At 39.5% G+C, this 24,764-nt stretch overlaps 1 protein-coding gene across 2 annotated transcripts in view; it reads left to right on the plus strand.

Moving 5' to 3' along the window:
- Positions 1-24,764, plus strand: part of LOC122550548 (glypican-6-like) — a 1,024,831-nt gene that overhangs the window by 497,269 nt on the left and 502,798 nt on the right. The window lies entirely within an intron of this gene.

Raw genomic sequence — 24,764 nt, forward strand, 5'->3', positions numbered from 1 at the left:
AATGGTATTCAGGGTCCTGCCATTAACTGTGTACTTTTCCTTAACATTTGTTCTCCCAAAATGCAGCACCTCACACTTACATGGATTAAATTCCATTTGTCATTTGCCCATCTATATCTGCAACTAATCTATATCCCACTGTGTCCTTTGATACAATGTTTGCATCATTTGCATCATTACTAACCCACCCATCTACATCTTCATCCAAATCATTTATATATATCATAAATAGCAGAAGTCCCAGTACGGATCCCTGCAGAACACCACTAATCACAGACCTCCAGCCTGAAAAACAATCTTCCGCTCCAACCCTCTGTCTTCGGTGGGAAAGCTAATTCTGAATCCATCGGGCTAAGTCACCATGGATCCCTTGCATCTTGTTCTTCTGGACGAATCTACCATCAGGGACCTTGCCAAAAACCTTACTAACATCCACTGCTCTACCCTAATGGATCACCTTCATCACGTCCTTGAAAAGTCCAATCCAGTTAGTAAGACATGACCTACCCTGCACAAAGCCATGCTGACTGTCCCTAATTAGGCCATGCTTTTTCAAATATATGTCAATACTTTCCCCAAGAAGTCTCTCCAATAGCTTCCCAATCACCAATATAAGTCTCACCGGTCTATAGTTCCAGGATTGCCCCTATATCCCTTCTTGAATAGAAGAACAACATTAGCTACTCGCCAGTCCTCGAGGTCCTCTTCTCTACAAAGGTCTTGGTCAAGGCCCCAGCAATTTCTTTTTTTGTCAATAACCTGGGTTAGATACCTTCAAGCCCTGGGACTTATCCACCTTAATGATTTTCAAGAGAAGCAACACCACTTCTGTTTTGATCTCAAAATGACCTAGCATATTAGCATGCTCCACACAAATCTCACAATCTCCAAATCCTTCTCCTGGGTGAATACTGACACAAAGTACTCATTTCGGATTTCACCCGCATCCTCTGCCTCAAAGCATAAGTCCCCTCCTTTTTCCTTGAGTGGTCCTACCTTCTCCCGAGTTATCTTGTTTTTAATATATATAGAGAATACCTTGGGATTCTCTTTAACCCCAGTTACCAAAGTCATTTCATGGCCCCTTCTTGTTCTCCTAATTCCCTGCTTGAGTTCTTTCCTACTTTCTTTATATTCCTCATGGGCCCTGTCAGATTTTAACTTCCTAAATCTTACATGTGCTTCATTTTCCCTTTTGACCAAACTCACAACTTCCCTCATTATCCAAGGGTCCCTTACCTTGCCATCCTTGTCCTTCCTCCTTACTGGAACATGCCAGTCCTGACTCACATCACCAGATCTTAAACAATTCCCACATGTCAAATGTGGACTTGCCTGATAACAGCTACTTCTAATTAACACTCACCAGCTCCTGCCTAATACTGATGTAATTTGCCCTCCCCTAATTTAGTATCTTGCCACAAGGTCTTGACCTATCCTTGACCTATCCAGCTAAGTTAAAACTTAAGGAGTTGTGATTGCTGTTTCCAAAATGCTCACCTACTGAAAGGTCAGTCACCTGGCAAATTTCATTAGCCAGTAAAAGGTCCAGTATAGCCCCTCCTCTCTTTGAAGGTAATAATGTTTCAACATCCCTCGTGGATGCACTTAACAAATTCTGCCCCATCTAATCCTCTTGCTAAAAGGAAGTCCTAGTCAATATTGGAGAAGTTAATATCACATCCTATGACAACTGTTTTTATTGCATCTTTCCATAATCTATCTACATATTTGTTCATCAATGTCTCAGTTGCAGTTGGAGAGAGCTTATAGTATAATCCTATCAGAGTGATTAAACCCATCTTATTTTGGAGCTCTACCCATATTGCCTCAGTAATGAGTCCTCCAGAATGTCCTGTCTGAGTGCAGATGTAACATGTTTCCTGATTAGTAATGCAACTCCTCCATCTCTTTTACCTTCCTCTCTATCTCATCTAAAACAACAAAGCCCTGGAATGTTGAGCAGCCACTCCTGCCCCTCTTTCAGCCAAGCATCTGTAACAGCCACCAAATCACAGTCCTATGTACTGATCCAGACTGTGAGCTCAACTGCCTTACTTATAATAGCCCTTGTGTTGAAATAAACACACTTCAGCCATTAGTACCATCACATTACCATCAGTTTACGTGCAACCCATCCCTCTTGTACTGGTCACAGCTGCCCCAGAAGAGATCCCAAAGATCCAAAAACTTGGAACCCCTGCACCAGCTCCTTAGCCATATATTCGTCTGTCCTATCTTTCTATTCCTTGCTGCACTGGCACATGACACTAGCAGTAACCCAGAGATTACTACCATTGAGGTCCTGCTTTTGGGCGTCTTTCCTCACTCCCTGTACTGACCCCACAGGACCTCATCGCTTTTTCTATTTACGTCATTGGTACCAATATGCACAGCGACCTCTGGCTGCTCACCCTCCCCCTTAAGAATTTCATGCAACTGCTCAGAGACATCCCTCACTCTGACAACAGGGAGGCAGCACCCCATCCTGGAGTCTCGAACGTGGCCATAGAAATGCCTGTCTGTGCCCCTAAGTAGTGAGTACCACTATCTCTCACTTGGATCTTGCTCGATTCTGCTCTACAGCAGAGCCATTTGTGGTGCCACAGGTCTAGCTGCTACTATTATACTCCCCTGAGAGGCTATCCCTCCCAAATGTATCCAAAACGGTATACCTGTTAGAGAGGAGAATAAGCCACAGGAGACTTCTGCACTACCTGCCTGCATCTCCAGGTGGTCACACATCTACCTGATTGAACCTGTGATGTGACCACCTTCCTGTAACTAGTGACTATCCTACTCTCTGTGCCCTGTAAGCTCCTCAGTGTGTCCAACTGCTGCTCAACTGAATAATGTGGTCTGTAAGGAGCTGCAGCCTGTCACATTTCCTGCAGACATAGTCGTTAGGGGCACCAGACCTGTTCCCAGATCTCCCACACCTGGCAGGAGGAGCACATCACTGCCCTAACTGCCATCTCCAAGCCTTTACACTAAGAAAGATAAAAGAATCTTGTTCGCCTTACTCACTGAAACCCAGTGTTCATCTAAACCCACAGTTAAACCAACTCAAAGCACTAAATGGTAACTTAAATTACAATGCAATCCTTACAAACACATCAAATACCCTTTAGGTTACAACAAACGTCCTAACAGCCTGTCACAATCTTTTTCTCCTATTTGTTTTTGGTTGGATGAGGAGGGAAGGATGGAAACACCCTGTTTGGGGCTTAATATTTGGGATAATATAATATTTGGGGCTTACCATTCCTTGACACCAGGTACTTCCTCATTGCACTGATCGGGCATGGTGACTGAGTCAAATTGCCCCAGAATGCTCCTCAGTGAAGTCTCTCAGCCGTCCTCTATTCGTGATTTGGAGATACTGGTGTTGGACTGGGGTGTACAAAGTTAAAAATCACACAACACCAGGTTATAGTCCAATAGGTTTAATTGGAAGCACACTAGCTTTCGGAGTGACGCTCCTTCATCAGATGGGAAGGAGCAGCGCTCCGAAAGCTATAGTGCTTCCAATTAAACCTGTTGGACTATAACCTGGTGTTGTGTGATTTTTAACTTTGTCCTCTATTCGATGCTCTTCCTACTGCTTATCATCGGAGTTGGGGGTGGCAGAGGTGAAGCATTTTTTCCTCACTGCTGATTAGTCATGGTGACTGAGCTGACTTCTCCCCAAATGCTCCTCAGCTTTCCTTTATTGGATAATTGTAAGTGGGAATGTTACATCACAATCTTGAATTGTGCCTTGTAGATGATGAGCAGCCTTTGGGGATTCAGGAGTTGAGTTATTTGCTGAGTATTCATCAGCATCTGACCTGCTTTTTTAGCCCTGTGTTTATCTGGCGAGTCCAGTTACGTTTCTTGTCAATGGTAACCTTCAGGATATATACGGTGCAGGATTCAGTGAAGGTTACACCATTGAATGAAAGAATAAAAATTGCATTAGAAAGCCAAAAGCTCAGGATATCATTACTTGCAGAATATGGTGTTGGACTAGTGAGGTGTATCTTTTTCTTTTTAATTGACCTTCACGCTTATAATGGAAGTATACATTGGAATATTTATGTAATTGCTGTAAGTTTTCTGTTTCTAAGTGCATTGTATAAAGTGTTTAATTTCAAACCTGTGGAGATATCCCCGCAAAATGTAAAATGGGAAAATCAAATGGTTCAGTCAGCCATTTGCATCAGTTGTGTTGTTCTGACATTATTTTTCATACCTTCTGCGACCCAAATAAATCTCCATCCACTTTTAGATATGGCAAAAAACTGTCAGCTCTAAATGAAGTGTGGAATTCTTCAGAACAAATATCATTTTGTCCAGATAATGACCTGCATTCTAGTTCAGTTGGTGGTTTCACTGCCCAGGATACCTACATTCCTTACTAAAATGAAGATGCACACACACTGACAATCCATGTGTCATTTTGTTAGGGCTTTACAAAAAAGGAATCAATTCTTCATCTTGCATTGGAAAGTTCTCGCTAGAAAAGAAGTAGATCTATTAGAAGTAGACTGGAGACTGTCAGAACAAATCAGAAAAGTTGGAAGCTGAAACTGGACATTGTCAGAAACAATCAATCGGTCACAATTATTTGTTCTTATTACTGACTGCTTTCAACGTAAAGAAGAAACATTGAATGCTGACGGGACAGCCTCAAATGTTGCTGTTTAGGATTCACTCACAAAGAAGTTAATGATAAAATGAACAACCTGCAGAATTACATCTTTGAAAAACTTACTATTCTGTATCTTCCTAAAATGTTATCCAAATAAAAATGATTTTTTTTTTAAATTTATGATGGTATAGATGTTTTTAACACACATTTGTAGACTTGCTTCCTTTCAGCATTTCTGTCAGTACATTTTGAGGAATTGCTAAAGTTTGCATATAACTGTGTACTGATGGTAAAGAGAGTAGAATATTCAAATGATACCAAGGAATATCATGCAAATGCAATTTCTTTCTCATCAAAGTGGTCGTAATCCAAGTCAATTGAACAAAATCTTATGTCGCTGTAACAGGTATAACTTTTTCAACATTTACTATATTCCTTTCTCAATGATCATTAATACAGAATTTCTGAAAGCACCTTTCTTTCCACTGCTATATCTAAATAAATCCTAGTCTCCGCCATCGAGCAGCTAATGTTGTTCCTCTGTTTAAGAAGGGAAATAGAGATAATCCAGGAAATTGTGGACCAGTGAGTCTTACATCAGTGATTGGGCAGCTGTTGGAGGGGATTCTTAGGGGAAGGATGTACGCACAGTTGGAAAAGCATGGCCTAATTAGGGAACAGTCAGCATGGCTTTGTGTGGGGCAGGGCATGTCTGATTTTGTTTGAGGAGGTGATAGGGTCATCGATGAGGTAGAATAGTGGATGTTGTTTATGTGGATTTTAGTAAGGCCCTCATGGTAGAGTCATTGAGAAGATTTAGATCATCTAATCATAGAATCCCTACGGTGTGGAAGCAGACGATTAGGCCCATTGAGTCCACACTGACCCTCGGTAGAGCATACCACCCAGACCCATTCCCCTACCTTCTGCCTGTAACCATGCATTTCCCATGGCTAACTCACCTAGCCTACACATCCCTAGACACTGTGTGCAATTTAGCATGTCCAGTCCATCTAACCTGCACATCTTTGGACTATAGGAAGAAACTGGAGAATCTGGAGGAAACCCACACAGACACAAGGAAAACATGCAGACTCCACACAGCCTGAGGCTGGAATCAAACTCAGGTCCCTGGTGCTGAAAGGCAGCAGTGTTAACCACTGAGCCAATGTGTATGGGATCCACGGTGACTTGGTCATTTGGATTCAGAATAGGCTTGCCCATAGAAGACAGAAGGCAGTGGTGGAAGGATGTTTTTCTGGCTGGAGGTCTGTGACTAGTGGTGTTCTGCAGGGATCCTTACTGGGAATTCTGCTGTTTGTAATATATACAAATGACTAGGATGAAAACCTAGATGGATGGGTTTGTAAGTTAGCTGATGACACAAAAATCAGTGGAGTTGTGGATAATGTAGAAGGTTGTCAAAGGATATGGCTGGATATAGATTGGTTGCAGATATAGTTGGACACATGACAGGTGGAGTTTAATCTGGTTATATGAGGTGTTGCACTTAGGAAGATCAAATGTTAAGGAAAAGTATACAGTTAATGACAGGACCCTAACCAGTATTGATGTACAGAGGGATCTTGGGATCCTAATCCATTGCTCCTTTGGCCACACGAATAGATAGGATGGTAAAGAAGGCATATTGTATGCTTGCCTTTATTGGTTGGGATATTGAGTACAGGAGTCAGGAAGTGATGATGCAGCTCTATAAAAGTTTGGTTAGGCTGCTTTGAATATAACATGCAATTCTGGTTGCCACGTTACGGGAAGGATGCGGAGGCCTAGGAGGGTGTGCAAAAGATTACCAGGATTTGACCTGGGTTAGAGGGTATGAACTATAAGGAAAGGCTTGACAGACAAAGCTTATTTTCTCTGGAGCAGTGGAAGCTGACGGGAGACTTGATAGGAGTCTATAAAATTATGATGGCCAGTCAGAATCTTTTTCCAGGAGTTGAATTGTCTAATACTAGAGAGCATGCATTTAAAGTAAGAGGTGTAAGATTCAAAGAAGGTGTGAGGGGCGAGTTTTTCACAGACAGTGGTAGGTGACTGGAATGCACTGTCAGGGTAGTGGCAGATATGATAGGGGTGTTTAAGGTGGGTCTACCTGTGGCATATGGACTACAGTGGTTCAAGAAGTTCGCTCACCACCATTTGCTGCAGGGCAATTAAGAATGGGCATTAAATGCTGGCTCAGCCAGTAACAAGCATATCCCATGAACAAATAAAAAAGGGCCCTTGCCTGAATTAACAACCTTCAGACCCCTTCACTTTGATGTTTTGCTGATAGGACCCCAGTCAGCAAGAGCCCTCAATCTGTCCTTTAGTACTGAGAAAATGAATGACCCTTAGAGTAATTTGGGAGCTGTTTGAGTGCAATTCTCATGTATATTTCAATAATAATATATATCTCATACATTTTTCTATTAAGAGTTGATATCCAGTCTCTCCACTTTGCTTTCCTGCAACAACCAATACACTGGCCAAAATACGCATTTCTTTTTGTATTATTTATTTCTTCAATCTACTCTATTTCAGAACCAGTGATAAACTATCGTAAGTAACTGTGAATCTAACTTGCCAGAAGATTTTAATTTGCAAATTACGCCATGTTGTAACACTACATTTACAATATATAAGAGAATTTAAATTGGTTAATTTTATTTGCCCTGTAAAAAAGCCATGAAGATCCAAGAAAGCTTAGAAGCTGCAAAATGATGATTTGACTCATATACACCAACATTATTAACAATAGGATTTCCATTATGTTTTATGAGAAATCTGTGAAATTGAAAGGATCGCTACACCTAATAGTCTTTTGCAAATTAAAAATGGAATTACAATAGGTACAAATGCAAGTGATGCATTCAATATTAGGAATTAAATCTGTAATATTACAAAGGGAGGATGGCAGTTCTGCAACAGCCTGTATGAATGAATATATGAGAGTAATAAACGAGTACATTAAACTTTAATAAACTGCTGGAAGATCGTCAGTCAGCAAACCTTCTGATGATAATGTGTCTCAAAGTACAAATGAAGTTGTAAAATTGTGACTTGGGGCTTGACCACCTTAATGGAGAGCCCTGGTTTATTTTTGCAAATTTCCTCTACCCTACACAGTAATTGGTAATTGAAAACTGGTTGTTCATTTTCTCCTGTATGATTTCCACATTTTGCCTTTGAGATTGTAATTATTTTGTAATGCCTCTATTTATTGTGAAGAAAATATTACTGTTTGAAGGCATGCCACACTAATTCACATCAATATCTTGAAACAGCTGCTAATGCAGCCATGCACTGTTCAAAAGTTGGTCTTTTCCTGCTCAATTGTTTGGCTCCAGGGAGTATCTGTGTACTATGCATGTACTATACAGTAATAATGATGAAGTGGAAGTGTCCTTTGTTGATGTTAATGACTGGTTTGTGCTCCTGAATCTACTTTAGTAGTCTAATTAAAAATTGTTTTCAGAAAATAATGAGTTATTCTGCTTAATATGTCCTGAATATATTTTGCATGCACTTGCCACATGAATTAACCTATGTTCTTTTTAAATACAGGATTTCTTTCACACTATAAATGTATGGCCAGCAGGTTAATGCTTTTCTGAGTGCAAGCCATTTGTACTTGACAATCAATGCTTTCTGGAACAGGCTGGAAACTGAAGTACAATTGACTTGACCCTTCTTCTCTGGTATGTGTCCCATGGCTGCCTATCACACAAATACATTCAATTCAATCAGGCAGCTTGGTCTATTCTCAGCTGTACTTGGTTCTATATGTTAAGATGGACTGCTGCACATTCAGAACAGGCATGCAAACTGACTATCCCTGTCAGCGTCATGCTTTCTGCTGACTAATTATGTTGTATTACATTGGAATATGTACTAATACATTTGATGCGTTGCATTCATGATTTTTGAATGCACATTATTTTGTATTCTGCGTACAATTTGCATATTTAGAGTAGTTGAATCAGAATTGTTAAGTATATGTAATTTGGAGTAAAGGTGCACAAAAAAATCCAAAATGGTAAAACACTATAAAACACTGCACTAACAAATGCTTCATGTAAGGGGATGAGTGGAAGAATTGTAAATGAATAGCATGGCATGGCATTTGGCACTGAGTATAGATGAAGATTACTAATCCAGGAATTAAAAAAGAGCAGAGAGTCTGCACAAATAATAGTGATCCAAAGATCATCTATGGGCATTTTAAAAGTAAAAGCATTATCTGAAAAGTACTGGGTTAATTAAGGATGAAAACAAAATCAATGTGGAGGCAGAGAACTTCACCTTAGTGAAAACAACAAATGTTGGAGATCACAGTGCGTCAGGCAGCATCTGTGGGGAGAGGGCAAGCAAATGTTTCGAGTCTAGATGACTTTTCATCTAGACCTGAAACATTAGTTTGCTGTCTCTCCATGGATGCTGACCAACCTGCTGTGATCTCCAACATTTGTTGTTTTTAGTACAGATTCCAGCATCTGGATTAATTTGCTCCACCTTCACTTTCGTTTTACTAATGAAGAGGACTTTACCAAAGCTAAGTGCTTAAACCAGATACAGTAAAAACAAATAAAAAGGAGACTTTTAAAGGATTTGCATTAATTAAAGTGGATAAGTCAACTGGTTGAGATGGGAGACTTCCCACTTTGCTGAGAAAAATAAAGGTAGAAATTGCAGCAGTGCCAATTATAATCTTACAGTCCTTCTTAGAGTCAGTATGGTGTTAGAGAGGGTGAGGATTGCAAACATCACACCTTTGTTTAAAAAAGGGAAGGAGGATAAACCTGACAATTATTGGCATAGTGGTGAGGAGGTTTACACAGACAATAGGTATAATCCATCCTAAATCTCTCTGAAGAGCAAAGAAAATATAACATAATTTTAAAAGTTTGAAGACATGTTTTGAACCCAAGTGTACGTTACATCTGAACAGTAAGTATACAATATTATGAACCAAATTGAAAAAAAACATTGATTAATGCATAAGAGAAATCTGTAAATTTGAACAATTAAAGGATTAAAGACAGCATTGCATTCAGCATAAAGATCTTGCTGTGAAAGTATGTCTATTGAGAGATCAATACACTCTGTCAGAATGGGCAGTGAGAAAGGATTTACACAATGTGTCAGAATGGACATCATCTACATACTCTGTCTGAATGTACAGACATCAACACATCAGTCAGAATTGGCTATGATCTATACACTATGTCAGAATCAACAACGATCATGACCACTGTGGGAATGGATAGTAATCAATGTCTGTTAGATTGGACAGTGATCTACATGCTCTGTTGGAAATGGGTAGATCATCTATCCACTGTCAGAATGAACAAGGATCTAACACACTGTCAGAAGCACAGCGGTCAAAACAACTAGAATGGAAATTAGCTACACATCTGTCAGAATGGACAGGGATAAACTGCAACTTTTTGAATTCTTCTTCTGATAAGTTATTGCAAAACATCAGATCCGCTGTTTAATATCCTTTTAACAAGAGCATCTGTGTTAAAATTTAGCCAACATGAGGATTGATTGTACTGAGAGGTCTGTCTGACTCCTGTCTTATAATGAAGTCTTTAAAACTTAATCTGCTAGTATTTTCTTTCTTGCACATCTGATGACTTAGAATGCTGCAGTCAAGCAGGGAGTCGCATTTGCAATAATCAGCAGTTCAAAGTAAGTCGACATCAGCAAAAGGCTGCTTGGATTATACACTGTCAATTTCAACTGAGGTCTGAAATAAATCATGGGATCAGAAAGTCTGCATGTCTTGAGATATAACCATTTTCAAAACACACCTGCATTCTGAAGGAGATCAAAGTGATCTAGTGTTGTGATCAAAATTTGAAGAAAATGCAATGGTGGATATATGAAATCTTTGTCATGCACCCAGCAATATGGAAAAGATGATATATTATGTGTCAAACTCGTTATCTGAATTATAAGTTTTAATATGTGCTACAGTGATGGAGAGATGATTAAGTATTGGTGACAGTAGTAGCAGCTATTTGAAGTTTGTTAATTAGGAATGTTTGACAAGATAGCTATTGGAATAAGACTGAGTTTTATAGACTCAGGGCAACTTTTTTCACTGTGTGTTGAAACCAAATGTACACAATAGTAACAACACTGGACACCTGCTTAGATTATAGGATTACAAGCCATTTCTCTATTTCAAAAGAATTATCTATGTGGCCATTTAACCCATTTCTGCCCTCTGACTCAGGCTGAATCAGATTGTCACATTTATGACTCATTTGATCTGAAGTTGAATATTTAACCTCATATCTTTTCCATCTAAATCTCCCCAGAATTGCACTTCTGTAACATTACTTGCCCACTCCTGCCTCAGTCCATCTCTGCTGAATGTTTAGCTCCACGGCTTTAATCATGTTGACACTTATATTTGAAAATTATCATAGTCAGTTGCCCGTAATTCACTGTCGAAACTTCAACTTCTTTAAAACTCTGCTTTCTCTCTGCTAACTGTCATCGCTCACCCACCCATTATCCCTTTCTTTGTGGGTTTATATTGGCACCCAATGCTCAAATGCCACAAGTTTAGTGTTGGTCTCTCACTGAAATGCCCTTATGGATTCATGTCTCCTTATCTGTATGATGCTCTCCAAACCTTAGAGAACTCTGGGTCTCCAACTTTAGTCTCTTGTGTATCCTACTCTGCTCATCCCTATTGATGACTACTTTCAACCATCAAGGACCGACACTCTGAGATTTCCTTCTAAAAATCACTCCATTGTTAAATTAATAATCATGACATTGGAATCAAAAACATGATTTTTAAATGTGTTGATAACTGCAAATTTTCTGTGTAGTCACACATGTTTCTGTGTATACGTGTGTGTGTGTGTAGGTGTTTATGTACCAATGATTGTGTGTGTATGCATTTATATATGTGTAGTTGTGTGAGTATATTCAAGTGAGTGTGCATGTGTGGGTGCACATGTGTTTCAGTTAATGTCTGGGTGGATGTGTCCATGTGAGTATGTATGTGTGGGCACATATGTGTGTATGAGTATGTGAGTGCATGTGTGTGTCTGTATATATGTGTGGAGATAATCAATTCTGGGGAGCACTGTAATAAATTTCAACAAAACCAATGATGTAGGAGCAGAAATAGGCTATTCCGCCCATTACGTCTGCTCTGCCATTCACTGAGATCATGGATTATCTGATTATCCTTAATCCCACTTTATGGTTTTTCCTCAAAGTTTTGATTCCCTTACTGATTAAAAATCTGTCTGCCTATTTCAGCCTTAAACATACGTGAGGATCAAATCTCAGCAGTCATCTGGAATATAAAAGTTCCACAAATTCACTAACTTCTGAGAGAAATAATGCTTCCTCATCTCTGTCTTAAATGTGCAATCCCTTATTATGAGATTATGTCCTAGACTTCAAGGAAACAACCTCACCCCATATATCCTATCAAATTCCCTAAGAATCTTGGATGCTTCCATAAGGTTGCCTCTTATTCTTTCCAACACCAATGATTCCAAGCCCAAGCGGATCTCCTCATTTCACGGTCCCTCCAAATGTGATATCAGTCTTTTGACTGTCCCTCATGCCTATATATCTTTCCTTTGTTAAGGGCCCCCAAAAACTATTCATAGTATTCCCAGTTGTGCACTGACTAGTGCTCCATATAATTTTAGAAAAGCCTTCTTACTGTTACCCTGCATTCCCTTTGAGATAAAAGCTACATTCCATTTATCTTCCCTGTTACCACTGAACTTGGAGCCTCGTTTCTTTTTCGTAGCTTTCTGCAGCTCTTCTCCATTTAAATAATATTTAGTTCCTCTATTCTTTTATGCCAAAGTGCATAATCTCACATTTTCCCACATGTTATTCCATCAGTTAAGTTTTGTCCACTCACTTCATCTGTCAATGACCCTCTTCAGACTCTTTGTGCCATTCTCATGACTTTGCTTTCCAATCTATTTTGTGTCATCCACAAACATGGCTGTAATATATTCACTTCCTTTATTCAAGTCATTAGTGTATATTGTAAATTTTGCTCCAGCACTGATCCCTGTGGCACTCCATTAGTTAAAGGTTGCTATCCTGAAAATGCCTAGTTGTAGACTTGCAAAATTGGACACAATATTGATAAATGAATTTCGACACAGATAAATCTAAGCTATTAAAACTCTGGCAAGAAATGTAGGGCTGCATTAGATGGACTTTTTGACCTTCAGTTGAGTCAGGTATATTGTGGGATTGCCAGGTAGTACAGCTAAGAGGAAAGTGGACTTAAAGTCACAAACTTCTTAAGTGGCAGACAGGCTTGAAAGGTCATGTGGCCTGCTCCTGTATCTCATATTTTGGTGGATTAGAGGAGCAAAGGGAACTGGAAGTGCAAATCCCCAATTCATTAGGAGAAGAAACACTGCATAAGAAGGCCATGAGATAATGCAACAGGCATTACAGTTTACTTTTGCAAGTATAGAATTGCAAAGTAGAGAGGCTATGCTCAACTTATGTCTATCTCTTTATTTGAAACATCGACAGTACAATTCTGGTCATTGGATTAAAAAGGATATGTCAGCTCTTGGAGGAGGCAAAATGAAATGTTTTACAAAATTGACATCAGAAATGTATGGGTATACAAATGTATGAAGGGGTAAGCTGGCCATATCTCTTTTCTCTTAGTATGAGCAGGTTGATGGCAGCCTGACAAAGATCTTGCAAGTTATAAAGGTTTTGATGAGTGCACACAGAAAAAAAATAGTTTGATCTATGAGGAAGACCAATTTGGAAAGTCAGAAGAAACATCTTTATGCAGAGCACAGTGAGAATGAAGAATTGGCTATCACAGAGAGTCAAACCAAAAGACCATAAGACATAGGAGCAGAAATTAGACCATTCAGTCCATCGAGTCTGCTCCGCCATTCAATCATAGCTGATACATTTCTCAATCCCTTTCTCCCCATAACCCTTGATCCCTTTGATAATCAAAAACCCATCATTCTCTGTCTTAAATATACTCAATGACCTGGCTTTCTGTGGCAGTGGATTCCATAGATTCCCCACTCTCTGGCTGAAGAAGTTTCTCCTTATCTCCGTTCTAAAGGGTCTTCCCTTTATTCTAAGGCTATGCCCTCGGGTTCTAGTCTTTCCTACCAATGGAAACACCTTACCAACATCTACTCTGTCCAAGCCATTCAATATTCTGTGTGTTTTAATTGGATCCCCCTCATCCTTCTAAACTCTATTGAGTATAGACCCAGGGTTCTCAAACATTCTTCATACGTTACGTTTTTCATTCCTGGGACCATTCTTGTGAACGTCCTCTGAACACACTCCAGGGCCAGTGCATTCTTTCGGAGATATGGGACCCAAAACTGCACACAATACTCCAAATGTAGTCTGACCAGAGTGATATAAAGCCTCAGAAGTACATCTCTGTTTTTATATTCAAGTCCTCTCAAAAAAAATGCCATCATTGCATTTGCCTTCCTAACTACTGACTCAGCCTGCAAGTTTACCTTAAGAGAATCCTGGATTAAAACTTCAGACTTCTGAATTTTCTCCCCATTTAGAAAATAGGCCATGTCTCTATTCCTCCTACCAAAGTACATGATCTCACACTTTCCAAGTTGTACTCAATCTGCCACCTCTTTGCCCAATCTCCTAACTTGTCCAAATCCTTCTGTAGCCTCCCCACCTCCACAATGCTACCTGTGCTATACCTATCTTTGTATTGTGTGCAAACTTGATCAGAATGCCCTCAGTTCCTTCATTTCGATCGTTAATGTACAAAATGAAAAGTTGTGGTCCCATCACTGAGCCTTGCAGAAAACTACTTGACAATGGCTACCATCCTGAGAAAGAACATTTTATCCCTACTGTCTGCTTTCTGCCAGACAGCCAAGCTTCTATCCATGCTAGCACCTTGCCTCTAATACCATGGACCCTTAACTTACTCAGTAGCCTCCTGTATGGCACCTTGTCAAAGGCCTTCTTGAAGTCTAGATAGATAACATCCATTGGCTCTCCTTTGTCTAACCTACTTGTTACTTCCTCAAAGAATTCGAGAAGATTTGTCAGGCATGACCTCCCCTTCATGAAACCCTATTTTACCATATACTTCCAAGTAGTCAGAAATGTTATCTTCACAATGGATTCCAGGATCTTACCCATGACTGAGGTTAAGCTAATCAGTCAGTCATTTTCCGTCTTTTGCCTTACTCCCTTTTTAAGCAGGGGTGTTGGCATGTTAGTAATTTTCCAGTCCTCTGGGGCCCTCCCTGATTCTAGCGATTCCTGCAAGATCACCACTAACTCCTCCACTATCTTTTCAGCTATGTCCCTTAGAACTCTGGGGAGTACTCCATCTGGTCCTTTCTTCTTGAGGTGATGGCCACCATACTCAGCTCTGCCCCCTCACTCTCTTGAATTTTTGGGATATTACTCATGTCTTCCACCGTGAAGACTGATGCAAAGTAATTATTCAGTTCCTCAGCCATTTTCTTGTTCCTCACTACTATCTTTCCAGCATCTTTTTCCAGTGGCTCAAATTTTGCTTCTCTTTTGCCCGTTACATATCTAAAGAAACTCTTACGGTCTTCCTTTATAATACTGGCTAGCTTACCCTCATGTATAATCTTCTCCCTCCTTATTTCTTTTTTTTGTTGCCCTCTGCAAGCTTCCCAATCCTCTCATTTCCCACTGCACTTCACCACATTATATGTTTTCTCTTTTGTTTTTATGCTATCCCTGACTTCCCCAGTGAACTATGGTTGCCTCATCCTTTTTGCACCATGCTTCGTTTTCCTCAGGATGAATCTCTGCTGTGTCTCCTAAATTACTCCCAGAAACTCCTCTTCGCTGTCTTTCCTGCTATTGGTGTCTGTTTTCATATGATTACTCTTCCTTAAGAAGTGCCTTAAGACACTTGCATTACATACGCTATGTCAATTTAAATTATTACTTAATGAACACATATTGCTGAGGTTGAAATCTCTGAAAAATGTATTTAAGGCAGGCTAGCTAGACTTAAAAGGAAGAGGTGAGTAATGATGTTACAGTTAGTTGAAGAAACTCCAGAGGATGTGTTGAACCAAACAGCCTGTTTCTGTACTCAACATCCTACATGTGCACTCCTATGTAATCTAGTATCTACTTCTTTGACTTGGTAAAAACAGAAATAACTGTGGATGCTGTAAATAAGAAACAAAATGAGAAGTTGCTGAAAAAGCTCAGCAGGTCTGGCAGCATCTATGAAGAGAAATCAGAGTTAACATTCAGTTCTGAGAAAGAGTGACCGAACCTGAAACGTGAACTTTGACTTCTCTTCAAAGATGCTGTTAGACTTGCTGAGCTGTTCTTTGACTTGGTGTCTATTTTCATATGACTACTATTCTGTGAAGTGTCTTGAGACATTACCTTGCATTACATACACTTTCCTGAAGAAGGGCTCATGCCCGAAACGTCAATTCTCCTGCTCCTTGGATGCTGCCTGACCTGCTGCGCTTTTCCAGCAACACATTTTCAGCTCTGATCTCCAGCATCTGCAGTCCTGACTTTCTCCTCCATTACATACACTTTGTCAATTTAAATTATTACGTAATGAACACAAATTGCTGTTGAAAGCCAACGTGGTAAAACACTGGACGAGAAACCGGGAAACTGAAGTAATCAACTTACTAGAGCTTAGTATTTGCCTATCACTTGAACTGTTGAGTTTGATTAATTATTGTCAGCTCATACCTTTATACAACAAAGAGTGCAAATGGCTTATAAAACTGGGCTGATCTATTTGGAACTACTAGCTGGTTGCAGAGGGGCGATAATGATGATTACGAAGGAATCTGCAGTTTTGGATTCCCATAGAGCTAGTAACCTTTGAAAGAAATGATGTGCTGCAGTGGATAAAAGACAGATGACATGCCTCCCTTCAAAACAGCTCACATTTATTGTGTCTGCTGTTTAGTACTCAGCCTGCATCAGTCCACCTCATATTCTGAGAACCTCTTGTGACAATCGATCGCAGTACTACCTACCACAAAACGTGGAATGGATTAGACAGCAAGCATGGAATGCATATTCTACCACAGATTTACAAAGGACATAGAGAGCCAGAGATCAGGACAGTTTCTCTGCACAAATCCCACCCCATGGAAATGGCGTAGCTCACGTTTATGTGTTTTGAATGAATCAAACCTCTCCACGCCTGTCACAGAGACAGTTTCTCGATCCAGCTGATGGTATTGGGTAACGTTTAGAAGTTGGAGGACTAAGCTATCTATAAGAACAAGAAACTGAGACAAGGTTTCAATATGGAGGTGCCCTCTCACCAACTATTTTAAAAGTTAATTAAAATCCATGTTTCACAGCCAGGCCATGTTTGTTGTGGAGGTTGGAATGAGGTTACAAATCAGCCTTTGTCTACACTTGCGCCCAGGCTGGGAAGACTCCTGGGCCTGCCTGGAATATTGGTCCATAGCCTGCACGTGGGTGCCCATCTCCAGTCAAATTGTGACCCCACTGTCAGCTCAGGAAACTGGAAGCTGATTGAAAATTTCCAGTTGGCCCTTTAATTGAAGTTAACTAGGTTTTAATTAATATAATCAGCTGCCTACCATGTGGCAATGGGTAGGTCTGCTGGCTCTGAACAGGAATCAGCAAAAATGTCTGATGCCAGGAATGGGTTCGAGAAATTGGTAGGCCTGTTAGCACAGTATACTCGGGCCATGTCCACCTTTATACTTGTCTCTGTTGGACCCTGATTATGGCACGAGAGATTCACTACAGGCAAGTGGGATCCATTCAAGTTGAATTTGTCACACAACAAATCAATGAATTTGTAAAGTTTGAATGTACTCCTCTCTATAGATGGGATTACACAGGACAGATGATAATAAGATAGAAGCCGTAGATAAAAGAAACTGCACAGAAAAGAGACATCATTTGTTTTGGGATCCTCAGGTGTCCTACAGAGAACTCATCAAAACTCGACAATCCTTACTTAGGAAGGCACAATGTTTCAACTCATTAATGGTACTCTCTGGTACTGAGGAAAATGACAATGATATATAAGGTTCAATTGCTGTTATGTCCTGCCTCTATCCATAACAGTACAGATCTCTTTTTCCCCAGCCAAAGGAGGGAAATTAAACAAGATTAACTATTTAAATCACAACATGGAGAGATATAGTTTGATCTATTTGTTCCCATTAGTATTTATTCTCATGGAGCAGGCCTGGAACTAGAGTTCTTTGTTCTGACTATTCAGCAGTGACTTTTGTAACATGCACTACATATGTGAATGATTGATGAAAACCATCAGGTAGAGAAACTTGAACAAGGACATAATTAGCCAAAGTTGCTATCAACTCAACTGAGTCCACTTGAGGAAAAAGCAGAAAGGAACCATGACTCAGTTGTAGGCCATTCGGCCTTTCAAGTTGTTCTGCCATTTAGTTATCTGCTTCTATTACTGATTGCCAGTGACTTTACTCCATATCCCTAAATAATAATCTTGCCTAATAAAAAAAATCTATTTTCTATTTTCAATTCCTCTAGCTATTTGTGAGAGAGAATTCCAAATTTGACTATGTGAAGAAGTGCTTTCCAACATGAACTCTGAATTGCTTCTTGCTGATTTTAAATTCAGGTTAAGTTCATACCTCCTTCTTTTTGACTTTTGAGATGAAATAGCTTATAGCAACTTTAAACCCTTCAAAAACATCTCTATTAATTAAGCTGTTATCCTACTCATAAGTATGAGTTAAGAACAGGTTAGACCATTTGGTGTCTCAAGTCTTCTCTGCAATCCAATCAATCATGGCAAGGTTGATTGTAACCTGAACTCTACATTCCATAAACTGACCCCCACACCCCTTCCATGACCACTATGTGGCTCACTACTCATTACATCTTAGGAGAAGGAGAATCGACATTTGGACAAGAGCCCTTCATCAGGGAAGGGGTCTTGCCTGAAGCGTAGATTCTCCTGCTTATAAAGAATCTATCCCCCGCTGCCTTACAAATGTTCAGTACCAATTTTCATCATCTTTGATGAAACTAGTTCCAAAGACTCATGGTCCTCTGAGTGAAAAATAGTTCTGCGCATCTCTATCTTAAATGGACAACCCCTTTTTTTCAATGGTGACCTCTAGTTCTACGTTCTCCCACAAGGGGACCCTTCTTTTTGCAGCAGCCTTATCAAGATCCCTCAGGATATTATCTGTTTCACTCAAATTGCCTCTTACTCTTCAAAAGTCCAACCGATACAACCCTAGCCAACTGATACAACACTTTCCTCTTACGGCAATCCACTTATTCCAGGCATTACTCGAGTAAACCTTCCCTGAACTACTTCCAATGCATTGACATCCTGCATGCAAATCTTTTGTTATTCATGCGCCAGAACATTCTGCATCTTAGAGCTTTGCAATCTCTTACCATTTAGATAATTTTTTTTTATTCTTTCTTTCAAAAAGGACAATTTCACATTTTCCCACATTGCACTCCATTTACCAGATCTTCAGCCTCACTTATATCCCTTTATAGTCTGATTATGTCCTCTTCACAACTTACTTACCCACCTAACTTTGTAGCATCACATTTAACAACCATATTTTAGTGGCCCCTTCATCCAGTCATTTGTGTAAATTGTAAAAGTTTGAGTCCTCAGCACTGATCTATGTGGCTCACTACTCATTACATCTTAGGAGCAGGAGAATTGCCATTTGGACAAGAGCCCTTCATCAGGGAAGGGGTCTTGCCTGAAATGTCGATTCTCCTGCTCCTCGGATGCTGCCTGACCTGCTGTGCTTTTCCAACAACCTATTACAACCTATTCTCGACTCTGATGTCCAGCATCTGCAGTCCTCACTTTCTTCTTCTCATGACATCTCGTCTGCCAGAAATGCCCTTTTTTTACCTATTCCCTTCTTCAATATGTGTCTAGCCCAGTATATGCATTCTACTCTCCTAATTTAATCCTTTCAATTTGATATTATTTTGCCAGGAAAAAGGAAAAGGTCTGGTGCAATTGATGACCATGTTGGATTATTTTAAGTACCTAGTTTGTTTATATTGGCGAAACCTCCTGTTCCTGTGGTACTTCCATAAAAGTGAAAGTTAATAAAAGACTGAAAGCTTTTATTTTTGATTTCCTCTTCAATGAGTAATGGAAATTGCAGAAACTCAAGAAGCCATGGATCCTGTTGCAATCATGCAGCTAAAATTCTGCAGGATCACCGCTGGGATATCAGTTTTCAAGCTAAAGCTAGCAACTTGGTAGTAACTTGAACATTGTGTCAAGTAACATTAAAATGGCAGAGAACATAAAATATGCAAAAAGACAGTTTTTTTTGTTATCTATATATTGCTGAATAATTCACAATTTCAATGGAGTATATGAGCTGGGCCCATCTATCACTTTCCTTTCACCAGCAGTTTTCTTTTCTGTTAAATTCATTGACTTATACAATCATAGAATCTCTACAATGCAGAAGGAGGCCATTCCGCCAAACAAATCTTCGCTGACCCTCCGAAAAGCGTCTCACCCAATCCCCTCGTCCTATCCTTGTTTCAAAACCTCTTGGTAGGACATCAGGCATACTCCAGTAATTCATTCAAGAAACCATTGTTCAACTGTATATTAATATTAAGTATAGGTAGACAGTTATAGGTGAAATATCAGCTGGTCCCAATTCTCTGCCTTTACCAACATCTAGACTTTCGGCCTGAAAAGTGGTCAGTTTTCATCAGGACTTACCCCAGTCTTTATTTTATTTCAGTGCGAACAGAGTATTAAGAATGAGTAGGAAGTGGATTTGCAGCTGCAATCAGATTAGCCAGGATTTTATTGAATGGTGGAGGAGGCTCAAAGATGCCAAATGACTGCTCCTAATTCCTAAGCTTGTACATCACATATCAAATATTATTTTGTACATGTGAAACCTCTTGACTTGTTTCTGAGAGATGCCATTTTCAAGAATTTTATGTATAGTTATGCTCATTAGTTGAGTGTTGGTTCTGCAGTAATCCATTTTTGCCACAACATGCTCTGTTGAATAATTCCAGAATCTTGTACTATAGTGAGAAGCTACACATTCAGGGAGCTTATCCATCAGCACACTACAATGCCCAACTTTCTTTAACTTTGCCTTAACCAAGTAATTTACGTATATTGGATATTCCTTTAACGTAATTTAGCTACTACCAGAGTAGATGAAATCCCAGGAGTGAAGTGATATCAATATCACAGCAGATTATCCCATAGACTGTCCATAGCCCCTTTCCACTATGCATTGATGAACAATGTCTCCAACATCTGCTCCTCCTTATTTGTATGGTATTGTGTCATTCATAAAGTAATCAATCATGTACCTGCTCTCCTGTTCCTCCTGAGCTGTGCACTTGAACTGGCGAAGGATGAACATGAGTCTTGTGATGAAGCTTCCTCAAAGTCTGTGAACATGTCTTTGAATTTCATTCCTCCACCGTGCCAGGAGTCAGAGATTTTTGTTGGACTGTGAGTACAAAAATGTGAAAAAAAATTTATGATGTTGGATGTTTGAAGTCATGAATTTGTGAAGCATACTTCATTGATTGTTGATGACAAATCATCAGGAGTATCGCATATAATCAAATAATGTAACGCTATAGTCCTGTCAACAGGTCATTATGCAAATTCTCTCTATCGGCAGTGACCAGGCATTTGAAGATTCAATCTATCTCCATCATCTCTTCTTCCTCTGTTATAATCAGGGGAACTGATACTGGTGGGTCAACATCGTCAGCCCATACTTCTTCAATTCTCTTTCCCTCCTTGGTGTTCTTCTGTAAGGAGAGAAAGAAGAGTCAATGAGTGTGAGGCTGAAAAGTTATCATTTGTGGAGGATCAAAGTGAGGGACCAGTGTGACATTGCCTTGGTGGAGCTGAGCAGATAGAAATGTGAGGGGATGCCTTGAGTATTGGAGATCAGTGCAGTGTATGCTGGACCAAGGAATGATTTGCAGAAGGGGGAGGCAACTTGAGTTGGTTAACACTCCTTACTTTTGTTGACCAAATCAGTTCATTGAACCCTTAGTAACACTGCGCACATGTGCGCGGCACCACAAATCTGCTGTTGACTTCCTCTATCACTTTCAGCTATGTCTGTTTGTTATCTGTGGTTCCTTTGCCACTCCACAGGGGATGAAAAATTCTGTAGGTTCTCACAAACTAGATCACGACATCCTGGAACATCTCAGAGACCAAGGTGCAATGCTCTATTGTTCAGTCTGTAATCTAGATTCTGGGGAGTTCCATCCATGAATTCTGGGATCTCTATACACTCGTGTGGTGAAATAGATAGCTTTGGGTCTTCATCATGCCTACCTGCTTCATTAGGTTGGGAAATCCAGGAGCAACTTGACAAGTACAGACTGAAATGTCCGAATTTCCAATCCACAGCCAGCCTCTCCAGTTGTGAGTCACATTATAACTCAGGCCAACATCTCCAAATCCACGAGTGGTGCAGGTGTTTCCCTTTTAATTCCAACATCTTTATGACTGTTTGCAAATACGTTTTGGATATTATTTCATAAAGGGCAATGGAATTCCAACACCCCATTCTTTGCTATATGAGGATTGCTGACATCTGCAATATGTTCTCCATGATCTGTTTCCAAAATTGAATGTGCCACCATTAGGAAGCCAAAATCAAAATGAAATGGTTTCTCAAAGAGAATTATTCTGGAGTAACCCAGTGTTAATACATTCTGCATCTTGATAATAATGTACACAAGTGTCAGATTCATGGTAGTTGCTTTATTTTCATTGTACCTGTCACACGTTTTGTGACGTGTTACAGCATTCAGATTCTTCTCAGCAGAGAACGAACTCATTATTGTGGCAGGTTTTTATTGTCATCACTTTATTTGCTGGCCTCTTTATATTGATACCTACAACTCTTCCATGTTAACTTGCTCAGGCAGCAGCTGGAGTAACAGTGAAAACTCTTTCATACACTGTCGGGCACAACAAACATAATTAAGAGCTTCTGTATTTATACGTTTCATACCTCAGGATGGCATATATAAACATTAATAACACACTATTCTTTTCCAGTTTGCAGTAAAAATACTGATCTTATATAATCTAATTACATCAAAAGATTGATTTAAACACAGGACAAATTGATAAGAGCATCTTAGAGTCACAATGTTTAGAGGCTAGTTACAAGCTTGGATTCAAACCAAAGTCATCCAGACTCCAATTATTGAAGTAAGTAAATTCACTTCTTAGTTTTAGTGTCAACTCAAATATTCACCTATACTTGTGGTTATAAGTCTGCATTCTCTTGATCCATGTCCCTTTATTTCCTTGTTTAATAATAATCTTCCCCCCGTCAAATGTTTAGTGCTTTTTGTGTGTGTACCACATTCACTGACTTCTCAGAATGCATTGGTTGCCTTTCCTTCCTCTCTCTTGCTCAGAGTACTTACCCTAGATTTCAGCCATTTCAGTATCAAGGCAGACGACTAATGAGGACCTTAAGTAAAGTAGATGATACAGACCATTCTTTGATTTGTACCAATTAAAGGTCTAAGACTATCACCGAAGAAGAGTGTACACATGCAACAGTGTGAAATGGATTTAGAGACCTGCAGTGTGGCACTAATAAATGTGTTTGAAAAATAAGATCTGGTTCTCAGCACTGACAAAGTAGTCCAACCCGAAGTACATTGCCACAGTATAAGTTAACTGATCTCATGGAGGTGCATCAGAGGAACTAAGTAGTGGCAGATTTATTTTAGACTTGTACAATATCTGTGCCTTTGTGATTTCTTAACTGGTTCATAAGCTGTCTGTCGGTAAGTTTGTCAGAAATTTTTAAAAAAATTTATAATAATGTTGCAACTTCTTCAAATGTCCTAACTGTGGCACCTGTCAAGTTTAAATATTATATACCCTAGTACTGTAACTTGTAGAAATTGCTGATGACACTTTATCTATATATACTATAATTTTACTTGTCAAGGAATGCAGATTCCTAATCTTTCTGTAGAAAATTAAATACAACACACACACAACCAATTGGACACAATGATTCATTTTGAATTTATTCCAGAATAGTAACATTCTCAAAACAAATATTCATGAAATGTATTGCAGGTGATTTAATCATCTGATATATAACCACAACCCCATACATTTCAAATCCAACATTTTACCTTCCACTAAGTCAATGTCAGTTTGCTAACTCTGCTCACAGTTACTGATGCATATAGCATCCTGTCACTGCACTTATCATGGAAGCAGAAAGATTTGCACAATTCTGTTTTAAGCATTATTAATTGCAAACCTGTAAGCAAAATCTGACCAAAAGACTATTTGCTTAATGTTGTATTAGCCAAGAACTTCCTGGCACAAATCATAACCCAAATCGATATCCACTCTCTAATTTCTGGATGCATGCACAATATCTGTCCACCCCTTCAAGATAAATTGATGGGATCAGGTTTTTCCTAAAGCAGGTACTAGTTTGATGTACCAATGTAGAATATGCAAAGTTAGATGCAGCACAATCCATGGACTACAATGGGGTTTGCTGTATCTGAAGAAGAATATAGTGGTGTCTTGGATATTGATGGTGGAATGATCTAATTCAAAGAAACTGAAATCAATAATCAGTTTGGTCTGCACAATATATTGAGATTCTGGCAATGTTATTGCTTTCTGGCAATTTAACAGGAGTCTTATTTTACTCTTATATTGTACTGGAACTGACACTGCAAATCAAAATGGGAAAGAGTGTTTTGGATTGTGAATGAGTTTCCCTCATTTATTATTTATCACCAGGCTGGGATCAGTTTTGAAAATGCCACACTCAAACCAGTAAAAACAATCAGCATGCTCCTTCATTGTTACCTTAGCATTGCTTCAGAATTGTCTTTTACTTCATAGTATTTGGAGTCACAGAGCTATACAGCATGGAAACAGACCCTTAGGTCCAACTTGTCCATGCTGACCAGATATCCTAAATAATCTAGTCCCATTTGCCAACGTTTGGCCTGTATCCCTCTAAACCCTTCTTCTTCATAAACCCATCCAGATGCATTTAAATGTTGTAATTATACCAGCCTTCAC

Source organism: Chiloscyllium plagiosum, chromosome 6, assembly GCF_004010195.1.
Source record: "Chiloscyllium plagiosum isolate BGI_BamShark_2017 chromosome 6, ASM401019v2, whole genome shotgun sequence".
Classification (NCBI taxonomy): Eukaryota; Metazoa; Chordata; class Chondrichthyes; order Orectolobiformes; family Hemiscylliidae; genus Chiloscyllium; species Chiloscyllium plagiosum.